The sequence below is a fragment of the Liolophura sinensis genome, chromosome 11 (genome assembly GCF_032854445.1).
Source record: "Liolophura sinensis isolate JHLJ2023 chromosome 11, CUHK_Ljap_v2, whole genome shotgun sequence".
In the NCBI taxonomy this organism is placed as follows: Eukaryota; Metazoa; Mollusca; class Polyplacophora; order Chitonida; family Chitonidae; genus Liolophura; species Liolophura sinensis.
The window spans coordinates 12,909,188-12,919,445 of NC_088305.1; positions in this window are offsets into that span (position 1 = coordinate 12,909,188).

The window sequence follows — 10,258 nt, forward strand, 5'->3', positions numbered from 1 at the left end:
AGTACACCAGCACCAAAATTTCTTGCAGTGGTGTGTCAGATTTGTGTGAAGTGACTTTTCATGAGTGTGAAGTTTTAAGAGCTACCCCAGTCAGAATGCACTTACTTTCAGGCTGTTTTGCCTGAGTAACATTTATGAAAAACTTGTCCATGTAATCGGTACCAATTCGCAGTGCATTCATACTTATAAGGCATAATGCTATTTTCCAGCTATGACGAAAGAATTGCCTGAATTTTCAATAAAACACTTGATGTTCTATTAAAACTTTTCTGGGGGCCTCCATGGCTCAGGTGATTAGCGGGCCAGCACAGCGTGATGACCCAGGAGCCTCTCACCAATGCGGTCGCTGTGAGTTCAAATCCAGCTCATGCTGGCTTCCTCTCCGGCCATAAGTGGGAAGGTCAAACAGCAACCCGCGGATGGTCGTGGGTTTCCCCCGGGCTCTGCCCAGTTTCCTCCCACCATAATGCTGGCCGCCATCGTATAAGTGAAATATTCTTGAGTACGGCGTAAAACACCAACCAAATAAATACATAAATTAAAACTTTTCTGTAGGAATTTCAAAAAAGTTAATGCGGCTGTCAGTCTATCTGGTTATCCCAGCAGAAAGTATGCATGATGGATTTACATGTACAAATCAGATTTTGACATCTTCCTGTAACCATAGTAGCCAACTTGTTACTGTGCAGTATTTTCTGAGTGCAAATCCAGCGGTTGCTGTCTCAGTCATGATTCTAGGAAAGGGGGTTGCCAGGTACTGTTGGCTGTACCATTCTTACAAGTTTCTGTCTCGACTTAAATATTTAAAGAATTTTTAGAAGTGTATTAATGTAATCTGCTCTGTTCGGTTTCCTCCGCCAATAAAACTGACTGTAAATTAAAAATTCTTGAGTAGGGCGTTCAACAACTATCAAGTAAATAAATAATCGTGTAATTGAAATAAATAAATATAAATAAATGAATGGATAAATAAATGGATAAATGAACACCTGTGATTGAAGCTAAAGTTATGCCAGTGAATATTGCACAACTAGTGTTGTGACGTGTGGACTGGCACAAACAGCATTTTGTGTCACAGGGTTGAGGTCTCTGTTTGTTTGGTTTCAGCGTTATGGAGAAACTAAGGCCCCGGTGAACGCCCTGGAGGTACCCCCCAGGCAGAGACATGAGGAGCCTCAAGACCACAACTCTACCAGGTATGAATACTCCAGTTGGAATTTATTTATTTGATTTATAGCGTTTATTATTATTCACTTATACAACTTAAACTCCAATAAATAAATATATCAAAGTTTGATCCTAGCTGAGCTACATGTATGGAAGAGCTTGTCGGTAATAGAGTGAGTGAGTGAGTGAGTGCTTGGGGTCTAACGTTGTACATGTCTGTAATAGATACATCAACTTCTGTTCAATACATAAAGTATTGAAACATATACCTAAACATGGATTCTAACACAAAATAAAAAGGAATGTGAAGAATGCCTGCTGCTGGATGGTCTTGTGTGTTTAGATTGTCGACAGGAAACCTAATGGGATGGCCTGCTACTCACTCTGCCTTGACAAGTATATGCATATCCTGAGATTCCAATACATTCACCAGTGATGATAGTGAGTTGGTACATGTACTCTGGCTATTTTTCCATATACATATATACTCGTTCAATCAGTCAATCAATCAATCTTGTTTTTCAGCAGACCATCTAGTCGACTTGGTTTCTCAGACAACATCAATTACAGCCATTACCAAAACCACGATGAGATACAAGATCAGCTGCGGAGACACGACTACTATGTGGATCAGTACACGCGGCATCAGCGCCCCAACCAGCCCCACCCACCCCATCCAGGCCACGGCCGACAGCTCCAGCCAATCGGACCTCCTCTCTCAGGTCGCCATGGTGAGACACGCAGGCAGCCTCACTCCACATCTAACATGCGCGCCTACACGCCGATACCACAGATGTACACCCAGTCTCATCACCAAGGTTACAGTCAGGGCGGAGTCCACCAGAGGTCAGTGTCCTACGACGATTATGACGACCCCAGGAACGCGTATCGGGACCCTCAGCCGGCTGGGTACGGCTACACTCAGAATCGACAGCTCAATCCTAGCTCAGCAAAAGTCTGACGCTTTTTTGACGTGGTTAGTGAGTCACTGCAATGTGACATCACATGTGTTGTTGCATTACTAAGTTGGCACGGAGTGGCTTTCAGAGAACGCTTCCAGCACAAACCCCGGGAATACAGTACGCAGAGTGAAAGGCTCCACCATTGCTTCAACTGTATTATACTGCTGGAGTAGTGGTGATGTTGTTGTCTTACGGTGTCATCAGCAAATTCCCGGATTCTGTGCAAAAAGGCCTGGTTTCAAGAAGGCACCAACAACGGATTGTACTAATTCATCAAGCGTTAAAGTTTGCAATCCTTGAGATTTCTGCCTTCAGTCTTCTCCAAGAGTTGAACACTAGCTAGCCCTGCAGTACATAGATATAAGTAAGCTGTTATTATCATGCATTGCTGAAAAAAGTGCCCCAGCCATCGTGTTTGCTAGAGTAAAGTGCGGCTTTCTCCACAGCACTCATCGCCACCACAGTGCCACCTGAATAGTGCCTTAAGAATGTGAGGCAACAGTTATGCAGTAGGTTTATGTAGTCTGACTAACTGTGTTGTCATGATTGCAGTAATGACTGACAGCCTACGACATGAAACATGCTAATGGCTGCCTTCAGGGTTGTGTCAAGGTCAGGTTGTGTTAAACAATGTCATGGTCATGTCATGCCCTTTGACCCCAGTGCTAATCTACAGGGTTGATTCGCGGAGTGAACCTCCGTTGGAAAGTAACAAGACCTGTTTCAGTGTGCATTGGTTTCACTTTCGTTTTCATCATATTACGTGTACTAGTACCGCTTACATTAATAATCAGTGTCTTATTTTTCACACAACACAAAACATTAGCAACAAAATTGAAATTAATATATTACTGAAATCATGCAAGAGAAAGTTGCATTAATTAACAAATCAAGGCATTGCTGTTACCTATGCTTATGTAGATTTTGTACAATTCGATACATATCAAATGGTTACTTAATCATGTTTTATCATGCATTGCAACCTTGTACATGTAAGTTTAGCATGTACAGTTCACAATCACTGTCTAGTACAAAAACCAGTCATACATATACATGTAGATGACTATAGTTTAAAGTATAACTGTTTGCGTGCTAGACACAGCTTGAAGTGATACATTTTAGTTACATGCATTAATTACAATACATAATCAACAGAACTGGCCATTGTAGATTACTCAATTAATATCTGTCTCTGATTTGTCAGCATAATAAGGATGATACATGCACTTGTTCCTGTTACATGTAACTTGACCATAACAGGGAAGATTGTAGGATTGCCTGATAGGAAATGATTTTAACGTGGAAATGCGCGTTATTTTTGAAGAAATGAGAATTTTCTGACTACTGTACATGGAGCATTATAGCAATGCAGAGATACATTCATTTGTCACATACATCTATATGTAAAGTAAATTGTATGAAACTACTGACTATTTTGTTCTTAAAATACTTTGGTTTCCCTGTTAAATAGTATTATGCGTATGTTCTAAATCCCTTTAAACCGTAGTGTGAATCCCAATAGAAATTACAAGTTGAGTCCACTAGAGAAATTGTATATTTCAATCCTGATAGAAATTAAAAGTTAAGTCTACTAGAGAAATTGTATATTTCAATCCTGATAGAAATTAAAAGTCAAGTCTACTAGAGAAATTGTATATTTCAATCCTGATAGAAATTACAAGTCGGGTCTACTAGAGAAATTGTATATTTCAATCCTGATAGGAATTAAAAGTTAAGTCTGCTAGAGAAATTGTATATTCCAATCCTTATAGAAATTACAAGTCAAGTCTACTAGAGAAATTGTATATTTCAATCCTGATAGAAATTACATTTGGGTCCTCTAGAAAAATTGTATATGCTTAACTGATATTGCAGTGATGGTCTATCATCTTCAACTAAGTGTTGAAGGTGGTAGGTTTTCATTACTAAGCCATCTATAGATGTACAATTTTCCCAGTCAACCAGTCTTACATGTACGATTTCTTTAAGTGCTAACCTGGAATTTTAATAGCCGTCGGTCTCACATGTACCTAGTGTAAATTATGTTACATAAGGTGTCCTCCATACAATTCTAAAACTTGAGTCTTAAAGCAGTTGTATTGAAACTAGAGTGCTTCAACATGATACATGTGTAGTGCACAAAACTGACAGTTTCACATATACCAAGATACATGTGTAGTACACAAAACTGACAGTTTCACATATATCCAGATACATGTGTAGTACACAAAACTGACAGTTTCACATACATCCAGATACATGTGTAGTACACAAAACTGACAGTTTCACATATACCAAGATACATGTGTACTACACAAAACTGACAGTTTCACATATACCCAGATACATGTGTAGTACACAAAACTGACAGTTTCACATATACCAAGATACATGTGTAGTACACAAAACTGACAGTTTCACATATGCTAAGACACATGTACACAGTGCTTATACAGGAACAGTTACTATCGTTCTTTTATTCGCATGCTGTCTGATTATGAACATAGATCATGTATACTTTGTTTGTCTACTTTTGGTGTATTTACCATTTTTCCATTCTGGTACACTTCTCAAGGTACACATGTTATGTACATGTTCATGTCACTTCGTGTGAAACCAGAAAGAGCATCCAAAACAAGCCCATACATATCAGATACTTAAAATGCAGCACTTATTTTTTTCTTTTCTGTTTTTTTTTTTTTTTTCACAGTTTACATGTACATGTATATGCAAGTGAAAAATTTAGCTCAAATTTTGATTCATATTTTTATTAAACATTTTGTGGCATCAGACATGTTCAATAACTTATAATAAGGTAGTTACAAAACTATAACTTTTGCTCAGCGAAGAGGTAATCAAAATTCCAAACATGAAACAAGAACCAGGAAGGTACACGTATGATGTATTGTGGCTCTGCAATAATTTTTTCTCATGTTTCACATTTTTTTTTTTTTAATGTTGAGCAATCTTCCTGAAATAGATGGTTGTGACAAACAGGAAATGAACATCTTCAGTCAGTCTGGTGTCGTCTCTTTCTGTGATAAATTTATCATTTTGACTTTGTGATTTTTCATCTTTGACTTTAAACGGTCATTTTTCTCTATCTTTTCTAGGTTAACATCATGAGTTTTTGCCTGGCCAAAAACAAATTTCAACCAGTATAAAACAAATATTGCCTGTCCAAAACAAATTCCAGCTTGTTCAAAATAAATTTTGGCTGCCCAAAATAAATTTCAGCCTGTCCAAAAGCAAATTTCATCCTGTCCAAAAGACCAATAGATGGATCTCTGGCTCTATATGATGATGGGAATGAGCGAAAGAATCTGAAGAAAGTTTTCAAATTCCATCAGATTTCTTCCCAAGACTTGATATACACACATATACAGTATGTAGGATATGGGGTTTGTTGCGTGATGTAGAAGAAGTGAGCTTCATTTTAATGTTTTCCATTATGACTGAAATCTTCACACCATGTTGCCATTTTGTATTTTCTTCCAAACGTTTCTGCCCGATATGGCCTAAAATGTTAGGAATGAAATGAACATTTCCATATATCTAGTTAATATTTGGCTATGAAGACGGGGCGGACGGTCCATCAGGGTTGAGTTCAGACTTGTAACATAAAATTGATCAAAGATCCAAAGTGAAAAGCAGTGTTACAATTGTAACAGTGTACTGCTCAATTGTATTAAAATTTATCGTTTTAGACTTTGTCACCAATATAATTGGTGAAGTGGCTTTGTGTGTTGCCAGACAAATTTACAACACAAGTCAATTACCTCAAGGTCCAATCAGTCTCACAGCTCAGTTCAAATTATCAGTCCGACTGGAGGAGACACAGAGGCATGTCTTTGTTGATCATAAACTCAGAGTAGAAAGGCCAACTGCAAAATACAGGTCAAATTCCTGTTTTATTATGTCAGTGAACTGCATGTATTGTAAATTAGAGCCTGCAGATGTTTTATTTTTGTCAGCTCTGTGTGTAAGCCTGTCTGTAATATTAAACCCTAGCAATGCAATCTTCACAGTGCAGTGGTGTATAATTACATGCATTGTGTGTAGGTTTTTTGTACGTGCCTTAAAGTAAAAGGGCGATTCAGCATTTTGTTTCTTGAAAACCATGTTACACTTTTGTAACAGATGTCAATGGTTGTGTGCTTAGAACTGCCTTTTATTTGTGTTTAGTCACGCAGGTCTGCAGGCATACATCTGCATATCAATAAGCTAAACACTTACTTAAACATATACATGTAATTTTACAGTGTATGTAACTCAACAGTTATTTGGGCCTTTCCTATCATGAAAGTAAGTATTAGAGGTCATATTCTTATTTCTCATTGTATCAGCTCAATCTTGGGTTAATGTTATTTGAAACGCAGTAGGTAAGCTCAGCCATACATGTAATGGGTAACCATTGAAGTTACCATTGAAATAAGTGTAAGTCCTGGCAAAATAATGTAATGGGTAACTTAGTTACTATTGAAATAGATGTAAGCCCTGGCAAAACAATGTAATGGGTAACTTAGTTACTATTGAAATATATGTAAGTCATGGCAAAACAATGTAATGGGTAACTTAGTTACTATTGAAATAGATGTAAGTTCTGGCAAAACAACGACGAAACATTGTCAGCAATCATCCTCCGTAGGAAATAATGTCCCTTATAAGGTTATGGCAGAGACTCAACATCCACTGCTTTTGCATTTTTATGAATGACCTCAAAGTTTTCTCCAAATCTATCCAAGAATTTATCTTGGTTTCTTCTATATCAGTTGCGTGAATACATTAAAGTGCATTAATTTAGGGCGATGCACACTGTATATACATGTAGATGTCGAATCCACATCATTTCATGTTAACCTTCATTTTACATATATCTATCTCACCTATGTTGAAAGTGCTGAAAACAGGTAGTCCAAATAGATCTAATTTTCTATTTCACTTGGGCAGAAGGACAGTGAGCCAAGTAACACTTTGAACTAACCTTTCATGTGTACTCTCATGAGGGATTGACATACCTGGTACATGTGCATGTGTTTAAGAAGTAAGATCAAGAAGCTAGCATATGTGTACAATTTCTACATGTGACCACTTTCTTAAAACTGCAAGGCCAGTATGTGTTAATCTTTTTGACGTATAGTCTTTCTTGACTTTGTTTTTGTACACATTTGTGTGCATTACCAGAAGGGTGTTAAGTATATTTAGAAAAACTTGTGATCAATTGTTTTTGTTGTTTTACAACCAACCATTGGATATCAACAGAAATTGTTGTAATTCGGCAGGTATTCTTTGACACATGTACGTATACGAGTCAGTGTCAAAATGTGCATGTCTAACAATACAGTGCTCCAGTATCATAAAATTTTTAGGGAAAATGTTGTGTGAACTCTTCCATCATGTGGGTGGTCCCATCATGTGGGTGGTCCCAACGTGTGGTCCAATCATGTGGATGGTCCCAGCGTGTGTGGTCCCATCATGTGGGTGGTCCCAACGTGTGGTCCAATCATGTGGATGGTCCAATCATGTGGATGGTCCAATCATGTGGATGGTTCTATCAGGTATGTCGTCCCATCATGTACGTGGTCCCATCATGTGTATAGTTCCACCATGCGCATGGTTCCATCATATACATGGTCCCACCATTTACATGTATCTGGTCCCATGGGGTTCACAGGCCCCAAATGCCATGTGCGCATAGCCACACATAAGTAGGTATTACTGTAATTTGCGAGTTCCACAAATGTACCTCATGAACTTTGATACTGCTTGCTGTAGCGTTCAAAACAAGTGCATTAGGGTTACCATAAATTTAGGTACATGTAACTGAGAGTTCTATACATTTTCAGATGTAGACCATAGACTTCTGATACTGCTTGCTGTAGCATTCAAATCCAGTGCTTTAAGGTCACTGGCATACAGGTATAAACTTCAGCACATACTGTATACATCCGATGCAGGTCATTATACATGTACATTTTGTTTTTATGTTATCTTGGTATGACCTTTATCATGTTGCCAATGTCCACTAATATATAAATATAATTAGTAACATTGCCAGTATACCGTGCACAATTACACATACCTTTTATACATAATTTTATCTTTTGATGAAAAATGTTTATTTTTTTTTTTAAAATACAACCCGTCCTGTAACATTTAAAAGTCGCTTGCGAACTACATCATGTATAAAAAATTATTTTCAAATTTAAATGAACATTAAGGCTGTTCCTTTCTCATTTCTTGTTTCTCAACTTTTGAAATAAGTGTAGGCTAGAGCACCCGTTCTGTGATTCAACACTATATCAACTAGTGTTACATTTTAAGGTGTTGTGAATCTAAATGTTACTCTTTGAAGACAGTTTATTACGCTACCATCTGGTATGGGGTTTTTTTTTGCCTTAAATCCTAAGCCAATGTATGTTAATGTCAACTTTTTGAATTTGAAGCACTTTTGTCGTTTTAGAAACAAAAACTAATTTACATTCAACTGTGGCCTTTAAATAGCGCGCATTGTTTTTATACTTATCCACACCATCTGCCTTATCTCAAACTTATACTTCATGGGTTGTGACACTTCTGCTCTGTCTGTAATACTTTGTATACCTGATAATAATCCCTTGCGTCGTAGTTGAAATACTGCACCAGCATTACTGCTTACTTGTATACATTTATCATGTGACCTGAAAAGGATAATGCCTGCATTAATTTTATTCTGTAAATTCCGTGTTTTATCACTTGTACATACTGCGGTAGGGCTGTACATCACTGTGGCCTGATTTCATGTATTTAGATGTGTGCTTTGCATTCGGGACAGGCTATAATTATCCCAATTTTTTATTTGTCCAGCAGTGGTAGAGAATGCATGGTACATATTAAGATACATGACTATACGCTTATGCGACGGAGAAATCAGCCGCATGCACTGTACATAATATATAATTATTTACATGTATGTACGAAACATTTCACAGACTACCACGATTTTCTTGCATGTGATTGGTGGTCACTGGAAACATTTGTTCGAGGCTCAATGTCAGCTAGCATAGATTTATAGCAGACATTAGGCTTTATGCATGTGTGTTCATCATGAGTTGTCTGCCCTTGGACAACTCTGTACAGTAATAGATCCATGTATAATCCTAACAGGTGTTTAATGCCATTGATATTATGCACATTTTTTTTTTTTTACATAAATAAACAACAATGCCAACTTGATTTGTCTGTATTTTGAGTTATTTCTGCTTTTCCAGGCTCACAACAAGTATATTTCCTCTAAAGTGGGACCTCCACTTTTAAAATTCATCTGACAGAAATTTTGCAGATTACTACTCTTGTTCACACGTCATTTTGAAGGAAGTTCATTATTGGAACTGCTACATATATTCCTGTCCAGGTTTTACCAGCTACAATTATTGATCTTTCATTGATCCCTTACAGTGGGTGCACTTGTCAAAACTACTGACAAATGCCACTTGTGTGGAACACCCTAATCTATAATTTTGCTACCTGTCCGACCCAAAATTTTCACTTGTGCAATGGTGGCCAGGTTTAAGGCTGGAGAAAACGGGAGTAAACCACCACCTGATTACCCAACAATCCTCGTGATTTATTTATTTATTTGATTGGTGTTTTACGCTGTACTCAAGAATATTTCCTTTATACGACGGAGGCCAGCATTATGGTGGGAGGAAACCGGGCAGAGCCCAGGGGAAACCCATGACCATCCGCAGGTTGCTGGCAGACCTCCTCGTGATTTAAAAACTGTGGCCAAACCAGCACGACCTGGATTTGAGTCTGTGACCTCATAGGCTGATCGGCGGAGGAGAAATTATGACTTCAGCAGACTGAGCAGGTTGCTCATCAATTTCTAAATCTGGCCAGGTCAACTGTGATTAATTCTAGACTAGCAATAACCTTCTTTGATATACGTATATATGTATGTACAGTACAGGCATAGTATTCTGTCCCCTGTTTTCAGTAAAACTCCAAGGAAACCTCCCACATTATCAACAAACACAATCCTTGAGACAAAACATCATAAATTCGACAAACACAAATCATCAGATGCTCATGAAATTTATTTTTTTTTTTTTTTTGCAATGAAATGTATGTGGACGCCATTTTTTATC